This window comes from Hemicordylus capensis, chromosome 4 (genome assembly GCF_027244095.1).
Source record: "Hemicordylus capensis ecotype Gifberg chromosome 4, rHemCap1.1.pri, whole genome shotgun sequence".
Lineage (NCBI taxonomy): Eukaryota > Metazoa > Chordata > Lepidosauria > Squamata > Cordylidae > Hemicordylus > Hemicordylus capensis.
Genome location: NC_069660.1, coordinates 234,746,226 through 234,762,786, shown reverse-complemented (window position 1 = coordinate 234,762,786; position 16,561 = coordinate 234,746,226).

Below are 16,561 nucleotides of genomic sequence, written 5' to 3'. Positions count from 1 at the left end.
TTTCCTGACAATCCTCTCCAGGCTGCGGTCATCCCTGCTGCTTGTGCACCTTTTTCTTCCACACTTTCCCCTTCCACATAACTTTCTATTAATGTGCTTTGATACAGCACTTTGGGAACATCCAACTTCTTTTGCAATTACCTTTTGAGGCTTTCCCTCCTTATGGAGGGTGTCAATGATGGTTTTCTGCACAACTGTCAAGTCAGCAATCTTTCCCATGATTGTGATTCCTAATGAACCAGACTGAGAGACCATTTAAAGACTCAGGAACCCTTTGCAGGTGTTATGGATTGATTAGCTGATTGGAGTGGGACACCTGGAGCCTAGACTGTTGAACCTTTTCACAATATTCTAATTTTCTGGGACTGTGGATTTGGGGTTCTCATGAGCTGTATGCCATGATCATCACAATTATAACAAATTAAGGCTTGACTTATCTCGCTTTGTATGTAATGCGTCTATCTCATATATCAGTTTCACCTTTTAATTTGCATTACTGAAATTAATGGACTTTTGCACGATATTCTAATTTTTCAAGTTTCACCTGTATACTGAATGGCCACTACTTCCTTTATAACAAATATTTTGGGGCTTTTGAAAAGTTTTGATTCCACTTGGTCCTGCTTCCTAATTGCTTTGCAGCTCATGTCACTGCACTGTTTCCTGAAGTGAAAACAGAACTCTGTAAATTTCATTCTGATCTGAGAGGGAGGGAGGGGGAGAGAGAGCGAGAGAGAAAGAGAGCATATGTGAGTTGGAAATGGTTTTCTGAGTTGCATTTCCTTATCCTGAAAATGTAATTGTTCAAACAGTGATCCATACTTGGAACTTGTATAGCTGAAGAAACCTTATCAAATATGAGATTGCCTTTGAGTCAAAAGCAAAGAAACTCTCTTTCATGTTGGATGGTACATTGAAATTGAGGGTACATTTAAATTGATATATGCCTTTCTTCCAGTCAGATCTACAATCTAATTAAACTGAATTCACATATATAAAGTACCCCAAAAGGCCATTAAGTCTACCCCCTTGTCCAAGAATTATTTTAGGTTCTTGAAGAAACATTGTTGGCACACAAATGTTCTCCAAGAACCTTCTAAAGTGAGAGAGGCTTTTCAGCTTCCCAAGTGGTTTCACAAATGCTCCTTTGCTCACCTTGTTCACCCCTTCTTTCCCCATCTGTTTGCAGTGCAGTCTGTGACCGCACTCCCTGTCACTGCCCAGCCTCATTTTTCTCTTCAGCTGTAGCAGAATGAGACATAAGCCTCAGTCTGATTTGACTTCATGACAGCATCATGTACTAAACCTGAATGGCTATGTGGCATCATAATGAAGCCAAATCAGAATGAATGTATTCTCTGCCTTTGTTCTGGCTTTGTCAGCTAAAGGCAGAAATATTCCTGAGCTGTAGTGGGGAGTGCGGTCACTACTGCCAGGACCACAACCATCAGTAAGATGGGTAAATCCATCCCTATAGACACCCCTGGAATAAATGCCCAAAGGGGACCTATTTCCAGTCCTCATAGAAGGCGATAAATGGCTCAGCCCTCACCCACACACCACCTCTTCTGCAAACCACATTGTGCCCTCCAAATTATGAAGTGCTTCAAAAAGAGGTCAGATGCTTTACAGAAATATTACAGTGAGTAGAATACGCAAACAAGTGAGCCAAATACCATGTGACAGAAGTAAATAGAATTTCCCTCCCAAGATTACCTAGCCAATATGACCAGGATAAAAATGCCTTTCAGGTACAGCTATCGGCCACACCCAAATCATCAGTAAAATTTATCCAGTATGCTTTGAAATTAGGCAATCGACGGGGGCAATAAGAAGCCTTTGGAATTTCCATTGGTGTCTATAGAACCAATGTACATTACAGGATAATGACTCACATTTGAAAGCTTGTGAACTGCAAGAAAAGACAAGGAGGAAAAAGAAAAGCATTGTGCTTGCTGTCAGGTGATGAAAGCTCTGAGGTGATTCTCATGACCAGCTAAAACCCAGCTAAGGGAGCCCAGCCCAGTTTCAGCTGGTCATGAAACCCACCAGGAGCCACGTGGCTCCTGGCAGTGTGGTGGTGAGCCCTCATAATGGCCCATCGCTTGACCCTGGTTTCGGGCGCAAGAGCCACAGGAACTCTGTGCCACAGCAACTCACGAGTAGCCCCCGACAGGGAGGCTACAACACGCCTCCTGGTGAGTGCATGGGGAATTTGGGGACTTCCAGGGGCCGGGAGACCCCCAAACCCCACTGCCCCAACTGGCTCAGTGACGGAGCCGGTAAGGTGGCAGATCCAGACGCCCAGGGCAGGCTAGATAATTCTCTGTGGGGAGAGCAGGTCAAGCCCGTTCTCCCCACAAACCCCCTTTGGGCTCTCCACACTGCTCATGTGGAGAGCCTTTCAGTCTGTGATATTTGATCTCTGTGATGTTTGCCCATCTGCATTATCACTTGCATCCTATTCTGATATTTGAAGAAGTATGCAATGAACACCTTTCGAGGGGACCAAGAATGTGACAGCAAGACCCTGGCCCCATCACACAGGCATCTGTTTGCATGTCTGCAGCATACCAATGTGAGTATAGTCAGCATGCACATTGCAGATTTACAAATGTACATGCAGACAGTAGGGAACAAGGTTCATTATAATTCTGCTTCCCCTCTGTGCATTTGAACATCTGAACAGTGGTGTTTTAGCACCACTGGACTCAGCTCTCAGCTTCCAGTTTCAAAGGATGCTGCTTGCTAAGTGCCTGGTTTGGTTCAAGTCTGAACTGGACTCAAACTGAACTGGGCATGATTGGTTTTGTGGCACTGAAACCACCACTCCCACATCTGAAATCCAAGCCGTTACGAGGTTTCTAAACTTTTTTAAAAAATTTACTCACTGCTGCAGGTCTGGTGGCATCGGGGGTGGGGGGTGGGGTGGAGACGGCATGGCCATTTTGGTGGTGGTGGGTTTTTCCCCTCAGTTTCCCCCTCATGCATTACCCAGTTCATGACCCAAGCCATTCAAATGGCCAGAGAGCATGCACGGTGGCCTCCAAAATGGCCACTACCACTGGGAACAGTGCCAGAATGGCCCCCAAATGGGCTGAAATGGCAGAGGGAGAGGGAGACTAAGGAGATCTCCTGTGGCCACAACAGCACCCCCTGAGGCCACCGGACCCACAGTTGTGAGTTGATTTTTTATTTTTTATTTTGGTTTAGAACCCCCAAACCGGTCCCAAGCTGGCCCAAAGTGGTTCGGCTCAAGGTCGAGCTGAACTGTGCCCTTGGGCTGGACCAGTTAGATGGTGAACTGGCTTGACCTCGAGCCGGTTCGCACATCCCTATCTCTGACCTTGTATTTAACTCACATACAAGCACAGAATGAGAGTGCACATCTCCCGTACTGTGATTCATAATGATTCTCAAAATTTTGATGTCATAATCATTTGAATGAGCCTAGTCTGGATGGGCAAACGTATGCCTTTTCTGAATCACAGCCACTGAGAACCCAGCACATATTTATAGTGTCTATTTTAAATGGGCAGTCAGTGCACAATGCAAGCATGCAGGGTATCCCACTTTCAGGTTATGCAAATTCATGTACATGCTCTAATTTTTGAGCAACAATGCTTCATTTTTTTGTGGGGAGATGCATGTCATGATACTTGAGAGGGAGGGAGGATACAGGCTTGTCTTTGGTGTCGTACTATTCCCTGTGCTTATACTTCTAACTGGCTCCCCAAGTTAGACTCCCTGGAATTCACAGCAGGTGTGCAATGCAAGTTACCCAGCAAAAATTGTGTGGCCTTCATTTTATTGCAGATTGCTCCTTGAATGTTTGCCTTTGTTCTGTTTGCTTTTGGTGAGGAGCGGAGCTCTTGTGGCTCACCCAGATATGCCCTAGAGTCTGCTGTCCTTCCAATTTATCACCTGACAGCAATGATTGTACAATGTAATTAAAAGTCAATGCTAGCTTTTTGGATATATGCTATAATGAAAGAACCATCTGAAATTAGGACTTAAATAATGAAGGGTTCAGGGACATGCAGGCTGGTATTTGTTATGCATTTTAATAGCAGAACTTTGCAGCTAATTGGAGGCTAACTAAACCCCTTGGACACATTTCAAGTCACGTCAGTGTTTTTTGCTCCCTAAGGAATCTGATAGGCTATGCGGCTTAGAACTGCCTTTTTCTATCTTAATTACCACATTGAGTTGTTCTAATGTTGGTTTACTTTAGAAGCATGTGTTATGATTATAAGCAAGCAAGAGTTGCTTCTACAGGCAACCGGAATCTAATTTCAAATTTAACACCTCCCTATCCATAAGTAGTGGATAGGTAGAAACAGACCAGTTTAATAGTGAAACTCTAGCCATGACCTGTGCACATGTATGCAGTTCAAACGAGAGAATACAAATCAATGTGACCCACCCTCATCTGTAAACACAGCTCTAGGGCTGAAAAACGTTTCCATACATGGGGCAATGTTATGTCTAGTCTTGTATATTGCCATACATCCATAAGAACAGAGGAGTGCCCTTCCCAAGAGCTTATACCACTGAAAGGGTGACCGTTCATTGCTTAAAAGCCTGTGGCTAAAACTTTTCAATGTATGTTAGCATTGTCACTTGGGTCTTCTGAAGAAAGTCAGTGAAAGACCCAGAGTATTTGCTGCTGCTGCAACGTGAATGAGTTGTTTGTTGATGTGCAGAATGCAAGGTAAAAATAAATAAATGATCAGGAAGGACCATTTGGAATTCTACTGCTTGGCACTGGAATTTTCCAAGCATTACTGTTATCATTATTTATTTAGATTTCTGTCTTACCTCAAGCACGAGTGATAGGCAGAGTTGATCTGAAATGCCCTTCCTATTTTTCTCTATTAAATTCTCAGGCAGAGGAAATATAGGATTTTTTCAGAAGGGCTTGGAAGTCCTTCTGACTAATTTCTTAGCCACCTGGAAACCACAAGTATATGTGCTGCTGACACACCTGCAAAATGATACTATGGAATTGTTTGGACAACTGTCCAGCAACAGCCCATTGTGTGTGGAGAAGTGAGAGCACTGCTTTAGCCTCCATCCCTCCATCTCCATTCCCCTGCATTACATGGGGCTGGGGCATTCCAACCAGCCCCTATGCAATTTAAATTGTGGTTTAAATTGTCTGAATGAGCCTTTGTCATGACTAGTGCTGATCTGAATAGGCTCCACTCTAAAAATCGCATATTTAGAATGTGGAGACACAAAATGAAGTTTTTTGGGAGGCAGCACAAAACATTAAGAAGTGCTGGTGGTGATGGTGGTGGTGGGTGTTATCCCCCACCCCATTTTAAGAAACAATTTTATGCTGTACTTGTGTGTCTTTTTTAAAAAATTACTGTGCCTTTGCAAGTGGCAACAGAAGTAGCTCTGGAAGTGCCATACGTCTTTCTGGTGGCCAGCTGGGTCTAGTCACCAATTTCCCACTGGAATCCTTTCAGAATAATATACTATCATGATAGGTTCTGTCATGGAGCTGGTGGGGACTAGGGGATTGGGGACCACATGGCCCCTGGAAGTTCCAGGATGCCCCACGCACTCTGGAGAGACCCCCGAGCCCAGGAGGCTGCTTGCAACCTCCTGGTCGGGGGTCTACTTGTGTGTCACCATGCTCCACGGCGACACACGAGCAGAACACCGAGGTTAATGGAGCGCTCTCTCCGTTAACCTCAGCTAATGGGAGGGGTAGTTTTGGCGGTTTGCTGCCGGAAGCCACGCGGCTCCCATGGCAGCACCTGATCGCCAAAAAGCGGGCTAGCCTCCCTTAGCCCGCTTTTTGGTGATCGTGAGAATCGCCTCCATGTATGCTATCTTTGGGAATAGGGCCATAGTTCAGTAGTAGAGCATCTGCTCTGCATGCAGACGGTCCCAGGTTCAATCCCTGGCATCTCCCAGTAGGGCTGTGAAAGACGACTGCTTGAGAGCTCAGAGAAGCTGCTGCCAGTCAATGTACATAATAATGAGTCAGATGGTCTGACCATGGACCATCGGGGTGGGGGTGGGGAATGGCAGTTGCATGGAATTAGACACTGGGTAAAGGCCTAATGCTTTCAGCACTGCTTCTGTTGCTGCTGCCCCCTAAATCTCAGTGTAAACTGTAATAGCAGGAGCTCCCTTAATGTGCAGGAAGCCGCTGATCCAAGAAAGAGGTACACTTGCTGCTTCTAAGTCACTCAAGACCCCGCCTGTGCTGTTTGCAAAGGTGGGGCTGCTCCCTGGCTACTAAGGAATGTGTTGTCGCACTTGCAATGCTTGTCCTATTGGGAAGGATGAGAATAACATTGCAAGAGGAATGACACACTCTTTAATAGCCATGGAGCAGCCCCATCTTCACAAACAGCACGGGCAGGGTGTAGAGCTGAACCCTTGCATTCTAGGAGAATTTTTGAAGCAGCACTGTTCAGATAGAAATTATGGTCATTTTCAAGAGGTTGATGGTTCCTTGAGTATGTGAAGTACAAGGCATTTAATCATTTAGCTGTTAGGTCCTGCATCTTGAACTGTATCAAGTTCAGTGTGAACTGAAGCCATATGAAGTAGTTTTAGACATTGAAGCATTCATACAATGCACTCTTGGGAGTCATATCCCCTTTGACATTGAAGTATTATAAAGGATTATCAAAAGGTTTAATTGGAAAGAAAGGGTCATAGTGCTCTTAGATTATTTAAAATATCTGGGTATTGCTGAGCAACACTGGTTCCAATGACATTACACAGAGAAGTTTGAGGGACTGAATTTGATTTGTCAGAAAGCTGCTCTTGTGGGTGTGCTCTGGGATGCCCATGTCATATGTACAGTGGGTTGTGGAACACATTTGTGTTTCTTCAAGTCCCAGGTTTGTACAATAAATTAAATAACATTTTCAGTCAATTTCCAGCAATGATTATCCAAGAGCAGCCCACAGTTGAGGACTTTCATTAGTACTGGATGTCCTCTGGAGGCCACAAGCCATGTTGACCCTCATTATTTGAGCATATGTGCAACCATTTGTTATGCTCTGTTTCCAAGAGTATTAGTATAGTGAATGTATTTTAGTTTCAGTCTCTGATTCGAATGTATATTATATCTATTTTATTGTTGTGAGCTACCGTGAGCAGTAGTGTACTGGAGGGACGGGGTATAAATATTTTAATTTTTTAAAACAACAACAATGAACAGCAAAATTCTGACACATTTCATTTTATAATCATACCCATTATTTTCTTAGGCATATACACTGAATATCCAATCCTGTTGCTCAACAAAGTACAGGAAGGAACTGTTTTTAACATTGCATCTGGGAGTGCAGATTCTGTTTTGCAATTCTCCAATTTATATCTACATCAATAACCAAGTAATTGAAGTCCCTCCATGATCAATGCTCTCTCCTCAGAAGCAGTCTTCCTTATCTATATAAACATTTCCTTGCAAGGCCTTCTCATTATTTCTTAGAGGACTGGAAGGATTTTTTTTCCTTGTACATTTTCAGTTCAGACCAGAATTTTCTGACATGATAAACCAAGTGCCTCTTTTACACATCTTCTTTCTGAGGCAGTAGCTACATTTGTTCTTTTTTTTCCCTCCTCCTCAGCTTTAAACCCAAGTTCTTTATCCCTTTTAATAAGATAGTTCAATATTTCTGCAATATTTCATTCTTTCATTACTTTAATTTCTGTACTTGTCCCTTGGTAAATATTCATTATTTACTCAATTTTTGTTTAAGAGCCACCAGCTCTCAGTTTAATTTATCCTCACAGTCAGTTCTCCTTTCTAGTCACTGTTATATAATGGAAAACAAGTAAGCAATATTTAACCCAGTTAAATCAAACTTCTCAGGGCTATTTTTTTAAACAATACATGGCATACTCACTATAAACACATATGTATCTCGTCAGTTATGAATGGTGTATGCATGCACTGTATATATCACCTTTTCCCTTTTAAAACACATGACTAGAAGTCCAATCCTTTTATTTATTTGATTTTTTATTGACATGTTCATCTTTCTAAAATCAGCACAGAAGCATCATGACATCTGAATGTGGCACTGCAGAGTAACTTACCAGGAGGAAAAGGTTCTCTTAAAGGACTAAGTGAAGGACATGCCAAGTCATCAGTTGTTTCTAACTGCTGTCCATGGTTAATTCACTTTTTGTGGAGAATTGAAATGATGCTGTTGTGAAGAGCCTGGCTGTCACTAACACAAACTGTATTATACCAGGCTACTTCAGATTTGTTATTCGTGAGATCACGTGCATTCAGGAAAAAGGAGGGGGACGAATGAAGGCATTCTCAAACACAAAACTACAGTTTAAAAACTTTATTGAAGGCTAAATGATTACATCGAAGCAATTTAGTAAACAAGCAAAATCAATCACATGTCTCATTATAATGTATAGGTCCAACAGCAATTAAAATCATTTCTTTCACCCAACAGAACAGCATTAAAAGCATTCCTCTCTCTCACTGGAAATGAGCTAACAGCTGACAGCATATTTTCTCTCACTGACTAGAAATGAAAACACTTTCCTATCTCACTCAGTCTGCTAGCAAGCTCTGTCTCTTAGCAACGAGTCTTATCTCCCTGTACTCACCACAAAAATGCAAAACATTTCATCCACAGTGCAGAAAGAGAGAGAGCCACGCACAATCCATGGGCTGAACAGCCAGGTTTGAGAGGTGAGGGGGAAGCTAAGAGCTCATCACTGACGTGATGATTGTGTGGAGAGAGAGAGAGAGAGAGAGAGAGAGAGAGAAGGAGGGATGGGAACAGAGGGGAAGAGAAATGACAGTCAGCCGAGGCAAGGATGCAGCTAGAAAGCAGAGGGGAAAGAATGATTCCACAGGTGGAGAGAGAGGAAACAGGATCAGAAAGGCACATTAGTACTGGAAAAATCTAGGCTGAAGGTGATCTCTAGATATAATATCTATCAATCCAAGCTGTCTGTATCTTGGTCAGGAGGCCTTAAGGAAAAACACCGGGAGGGCTGGAAACTGTCCAGGCAACTTAGGAAGCCAAATGCCATGGCAATCTGTGTGGCACAGATTTGCCTTTACAGGCTAAGGCTCACATATTAGCCCAGGGGCCAGAAGATGTGCCTCCCTGGGGTTCTGAGTCGCTTCCCTTCCCTGCTTCTTCCCCTGCCATTTTCACTTGCCTGTGGGAGGGGTGTGCATGTCCCTTTTATAAACTCTCCTCAGCCTCCTGTTTGTCATAGCTCCCATCAAAGACAGTCACATCAACTCTTAAGTGTTGCCATCCTAAAGAAAACATTTTTGGGTCTCCCACCCTTCACACTAGTGGAGTCTGGCTAACATAGTTACTGAATTTAGATGGCAACAATTCTGTTTATGCCTAGTTGGACCAGTCTGTGTTCAGTTCCGCAAGTTTCGTTGGCGCCTTCAAGTCCAAGAAATATTATTTAGAGATAGCATGCAAAGAATTGTTATTAGAAAATTGCATATAAGAAATGATATCAGGATACATCTTATAAAAGCAATTCATCAGTTACTGTGTGAAAGTATGTATTCCAAATGCATGTATGTACTGATATCTAAAATGTGGTTTTCTAAGAACTTCTAAATATGTTTAACATAGCACGTTTCAAGCTGGTCCTCATGATTGACATTACCATAGCACAATGCAAAAACAACTAGAAGGCAGGACGGTGTACATTTCCCTTCTCCTCAGGCCTTGACATAAACAATTCCATTCAATTACTTTGACTCAGCAGAACCAAAGTTCACACCAGTCTCTTGCAAACCAGCCATTTTTGACACAGGCCTGAGCTTTACCTTTTGCAAAACATTGCAGCTGGTCCCAGTCCTAGGGTGCCCACCACACTACCAAGGTCTTCCTCTTACCTTGTTTCCATACAACTGAAAATTGGGAACACACACAGCTCCCAAACCCAGGTAGAACTCAATTTTTGATTGTGTGAATTACCTCAGTATGGTGTTATGTGCTGTGTGGGTGGAACCACCATTTTAATGTTGCTTTCAATTCACTGCAGAAAAGCAATGCCTCATTAGTGTAATAGAGCCCTTTGTGAGAGCCACCATGGTTGAAGTTTTTGCTGTTCCTAATGCAAGCTTCCTTCCTTTCAGGATGTAATAGATAAGGGAAAGAGACCTGGCACTCTAAATTGGTGCAGGACTAGAAAACGCAGGGGTGTCACAGACAGCATGCTGTCTCATAATGCTTAGCATCTTACAATGCTGCTGGCATCTTCCAATGGGGTGGTGGGATACTCAAGAGAGCTAATTAGATTTCTGCTTTTCTGCACTATCTGAGTATTAAAGAGAACAGACTTAGAAAGTTGAAGACTTTCCCTAACATTGAGCTACTCTGAGGCACAGAGGACTATGAGTGTGTGCGTGCACAGACACACATGTGCACATGCTTAAATAATGTTCTACCGCTTGCCTATATTTATTAGGAGTCTTGCTTTGATTCCCCTCACCACCAAAACTACACTAGAACTGTGACAATAGTGAGGGTTTACATTTGGTCAAATATCTGCAATGTTTGATCTGTATGTGGAAGCAATTGCTTATGCTGTCTTAAAATTAACCCCCCTGCCCCCAAAGAGGACAAAAATCAAAAGGATATTTGAAAATACATTTTTGTGTTCTTTACTCATACAAGAATCAATGTGACCACCGATACATCTGTACCAGGTGTTCCCAGACACATTTATTCATGATGAAATCAGCAGACAGATACAGCAATGCTTATCAAACCAACACAATTCAATCTTTGACTGCCATGGTGAGCTTTATAGCAATAGTAAATCCAATGTGCTCATGAAAACAGATCATGGAGAGTTTATATGCAAGGAGTAACATCTCAAAATCCATTAAATGCTTGACCAGGAGCCAGTGATGAACAATTAAAGTAAAGGAAGCGAAGTCAGGCAGAATACAATGTATGTTCAATGTCAAGCCAGGCAGCTACAGCTTTAAGCGCAAAACAATTCAAGTTGCCTGTATCAGGAAATCTATAATAGTGGCATTACAAGTGACAGATATATTTATTAGAATAACTATTTCAATACATTGACACAAGACTTGACTTTGTCAGATTCTTGGGCCAGTTCTTCCTTTCATACAGGTGGACCGCGTTATCCATGGATTCCATATCCGCAGATTCGTGTATCCATGGTTGGGAAAAAGACACCTGACCTTAGCATATGGGGAGGGGGGAACATGTTGACCTCGTGTATCGGTGGGTCAGAGGTGGCCAGAAATGACCGCAGAGGTAATTTCCACCACCGTTTTCTTCTACAGAGCCCCAAATCACTCCCATCTTTGTAAAAAAAAAAAAAAAAAAAAAGGGGGAAATCACGCTGATTTTTGGCCAATATGGGGAAATAGCATGACTCGGGGGGGGGGGGGGCAGCATGGCATGGCAAGAAGCTCCCCCCATGAAATGCAGCCAATTTTCAGCCCATTTGCGGCCGAACGGGTACCTAATCCCCACAATCCCATAGGCCCAATGACTCAATATTCGTTGTTTCCATATCCGTGGCTGCAGCCCGGAATTGAACCCTTGTGACTATTGAGGTTCTCCTGTAAATTGGTATTGGGTTGCTTGTGGTAAATGATCATGTGAAATACCTGCCAACATGTTCCTAATTTCCCCACCTGAATGGGAAAATAGGGACATGTTGGCTGGTATGTCATGTGGCTGCTTCCTCTGGAAAACTCACAATTCAATCACAGTCACTGCATGTGACTGCAAAGACTGCACTGCATGTGTCACTGCACAGTCACCTTTTTTCAGGACTTATAAAATGGTAATAAATATAGGTTGAGTTATTCCTTATGGTGAAGCCACAGCCACATTAAGAGCATAACTCAATCCAGATATGAGCAAAATCTAGTTCTGTAAATTAATCCTCAGTCTGATGGTCACCAAGAAAATAATAGCAGCTATGGAGCTTGGAACTTTCAAAACAATAATATATTACATCCTTGCCATAAAGGTCATATGTTTATTATTAAGGATAGAAAGCAGTGATAGGTTTTTCTGGTTATGACGCATTATTGTCCCCAAACCACAGCCCAAGAAGACACAGAGACTTAATTTGGGTGAAAGGCCACAACTTTATTAACTGAAACTACAAAGCATGGCGGACTGGAACAAAGGTGATTAATCACCCCTAGACAACAGTGTGGGCCTAATAAGGACAGGTTAGGACTCTGCCGTCCTGGGTGACACACCCTGGCTCCGGAAATGGGCAGGTATAACCTGCCCTATTCCTTCAAAGCCAACCCCCCCTTTAGAGAGAGAGGATCTGGACACTTCCAGGTCTTCAACCACCCTGGACCGCTCAGCCCAAGAGTAGGTGAAGTTCTGAAGCTGGTTTCATGGCAATCCATTCTCCCCGGGCTGCACAAACCACAACGGAACAATGGCCAATCCACTTCTTAAATATCCAAGGGTGCTCACCGATGTCTTATCCCTCAAATTACCACCTCACCCGCACTGTTGCTGCCACTCAGGGAAGTTAGCCTAGCTTGACCTCCCTGCCCCACCCCTCTCCAGAAACTCAACAAGCCCCTTCCGAATATTGCTCAGATACAGGTCGCATCCCACCTCAGAGAGGTGAACCCCATCTGAGTGGAACAACTCAGGGAAACGGGCAGATAGCCCGGGTTGATGCAACACCTCATGCCCTGCAGCCCTCACTAGCTTCCCTATTGCTGCAGAAGACTTACACTGGGCCCTTTCGATACCCAGCACATTCCGAACCCCCCCGCCAGGCCCTACATTGCAGCCAGCTAACCCATAATATGCGAACCTCAGGCAGCCAACCATACAGTACCGCGAAATCGGAAGAGGCTTGCTGAATAAGAGAGAGGCCAGTCTGCCTGCCTAAATCATTCTCACCAAAGTGAATAACAATAACACTGGGCTTGGGGAACCTAGCTAGATGGTCCCAAATGGCGGGGAGCAGCTGACTCCACAGCATACCCTGCATACCCAACCAATAAACCAAAGCCCTCTTTCCGAGTCCCAACTGAGTGCCCCCCTGGGAGGTGCTGGTCCACTTGAAGGCCCAAAAGACCAACGAATGGCCGCAAACCAGGACCCGAACAGGAGCCACTGCTCCACCAGCACCTGCCAAGAAAAACAAGGATGTCAATATGGGCAGAAGCCACCCCGCTTCAGCGCACGTAGCGCCTGACCGCTGCGGACTTCCATCGCCCTATCCTCCAGACAACGTCCTTTCACAACCCTATGTGAATAGCAGTGGTGGCAGCCCCAATCCAAAATGAATGCAAAGTAAGGCCCTCCACGGGGCCCCAGCTGAAGTCAGGGCCTTCCGAATAACTGCCATAAACTGCTATTGAGTGAGGGGGGCCATACCCTCATGTACAAAAAGACAGCCCACAGGGAAGGGCCCTAAGTCCAGGTAATGTCGCAAGGCAGCCATTGAACAGAGTGAAGGATCGCCAGCAGCAGCCAGGCGGATGAAATGCCCCTTTCCCTTCTGGTTGGTTTTAGAACGATGTAAAAACAAGCGTGCCTCCCTGCCCGTAAGGGACAAATCAGAGAACTGCAAACAGCAGTCCCTGGGCGAGCCCTTACTCCTTGGCAAGAACTCTCTGGGCTGAAAGGCTCCCAAAAATGCGACAAGCACTGCAGCATAAAAAAGTGGGACCTCCCATGGGGCCCCACAGCAGACTGGTAACTGCTCAAGTAGGACTGTTACCAGCTCCAAAGTAAATGGGCGTCTAGCATCTGCACCTGCAGGAAACCCCCTGGACCAACCCTCCAACATCCATCTCACCCGAGGGTCACCAGAGAGATCCTCCACCCCTCTAACCTGTGCCTCGAATGCCAGAGCAGCCAGAAAACCACCTAAGGTGGACGCGGCACGCCCTGCCCTATGAAGGAGCACCAAGAACTGCTGTAAATAACCAACTGGTACCGGCCAAACCTCAGCCATGCCTTCAGTCCTCCGAAAAAGGGAAAAGCCTCAAACTTAGAAGTATAACTCATCCTGGTACTGGGCGCCAATGATGCCGCTATGGCATGCTGGGCTTCTCCCTGCCAAGATGCCACAGAAAGGCAGGCTTAGGCTCCGGGTGCAGTGCTGAATCGGGCGCTAACTCCCTGAACCTGTTCACCTGACAACGAGACAGGGCATCAGCTATGTCATTCTGGATCCCAGGCACATGGCGATCCTGGAACAAGAAGTTGGCCCGAAGGCACTGCAAGCCCCATAACCCGCTGGGAGCAGGAAGTCTGAGCATTAACCACTTGGACCACAGCCTGGTTATCACACCAGAACCGAACTGACGAGTTAGAAAACTCACCGGTCCAGAGGTACACTGCTACCACTATGGGAAAGAGCTCCAAGAACGTCAAGTCCCTGGTGACCCCCCCGCTGCACCCATTCTACAGGCCAATGAGCAGTGCACCAGCGGCTCCTAAAATAAACCCCAAAGCCTATCCCACCAGCAGCGTCTGAGTGGACTTGTAAATCAGCCTCGAGGAGCTGCTCACTCCTCCAAAAAGAAACACCATTAAACTCTAATAAAAAGGACTCCCACACCGCCAAATCAGCACTGACTCCTTCCGTGTTCTGAACCCTGTGGTGCGGGGCCCGAAGCCCCGCCATCAGATCACAAAGCCGCTGCACAAAGGCCTGCCCAGAGACAACCACCCCGCATGCAAAGTTCAGGTGCCCTTCTACTACCTGAAGCTCCCTTAATGTAGCCTTACGGGCATGCCCCAAAGCCCTGACGAGGTCCAACAGGATCCCCAACTTTGCCTGCGGCAACCTTGAACAACCCACTACAGTATCTAACTTGATCCCCAAGAAGGACAGCTGCATGACCAGCCCCTCCATCTTATCCTTGGCCAGGGGCACACCCAACTCCTCCGCCAACTCCATAAAGGAGCGCAACAAACGTAAACATTCCACAGAATTACCTCTACCTACAAAAAGAAAATTGCCAAGATAATGCACCGTGAAGACCAAGCCAGTCCTTTGCCGCACTGCCCATTCCAAGAACGTATTGAAGGCTTCAAAGGCCGCAAAGGAAATAGCCCATTGGCAGGTCACGATCAAAGTAAAATTTTCCGGCAAAAGCAAAACCCAAAAGGTCAAAGTCAGCCGGGTGAATGGGCAGCAGGCGGAAGGCTGACTCGATGTCACATTTGGCCAAGAGCGCCCCTGCGCCCTGATCCCTAACCACCTGGACCGCAGCATCAAATGAAGTATAACGCACTGAAAAAAGAACATCAGGAATCCCGTCGTTAACCAACGACCCCCTAGGGTGGGAAAGATGGTGAATCAAACGGAATTCACCCAGGACTTTCTTGGGGACCACCCCTAAGGGAGAAACCCGTAATCCAGGAAAAGGGGGGCTATCAAAAGGCCCTAATACCCTACCAGCCAAAACATCCTTATTGATTTTCCTAAATAAAACTGCTTTCATACCCACAACAGACTTAACATTACGAGACATAGCTGGTGCCCGGCGGGATGAAGAAGGAATCCTGAAACCCTCCCAAAAACCTGACAACAAATAAGCAGCGGCAGACCTGTGGGGATATGCCGCCAACAAGCGCCCAAGGACCTCAAGCCTGATGGGGCTGGGTCCCTTTACCTGTAGGGGGTGGAGGGAGCCCCCCTTTTTATTACCATCTGGTTTAAACTTCGGTCCTTGATTCCCAACCCTGGAGCTCGGCGGAGCTCGGGTGTTTGGCACTGCAAAGCCCACAGGCATGCTTAAATCGACACGCTGCCCTCGAGCAACGGCCGCCATTGTTAAACTCCCAGCAGACCAAGTGGGGTTGAACCCACTACTGGCCTGCCGCTGCAGCTGGTGAGATCCTGTGTGGCGTAGAAAGTAAATGCCCACTATCCAACCGATCCCCTTCAACGGGGCGGGCTGGAGACATAATTACCAGCCAAAGCTCCTGTAGGGGCATATCCCACGGTAGGGTGGGGTCCAATGTGGCCCACATGTGGAAGCTTTCATCGTAGCAGATCCTGGAGGAGCCCGCAAAGTCAGAAACTGCCCTATGGATGATGTCCATGTATTTCAAAAGTGCTGGACCCCTGGCCGGCTGAGCATGCACTATCACCCCCATATAAATAGTGAAGCCCGACAGCCAATTATTCCATGTCTTTTCGACTGGTTTGCGCTTAGTCGCTTCATGTTCCTTGCACGATTCACCCTCCTTATGTTTGGCCTCAGGCTCCCAAAATAAAAGGCTGAATATATCCACATATTCGCCTTTAAGGATCTTTTCCCAGGTAGCCGGGAGGAGATGGTCGCCCAAAGGCAGCCCCATACCACCATAGGGGGCATGCTGTGGAGAAGGCAAGATTCCCATAGGGTAAAAACCTGAACTCCCCACCGAACCTGTAGGCGCAGCCGATAATGCTCCACTTGCCCCTGACGGGGAACCCAAAGCAGGCCTATTCCCCAGCCATACTTGTTCAGCTGCCCCCTGAAGACCTGCTGTGACCCCTGGAATGCCCAGTGGGAGGCCCAAACCCCAGGGATGTGTGTAACGTG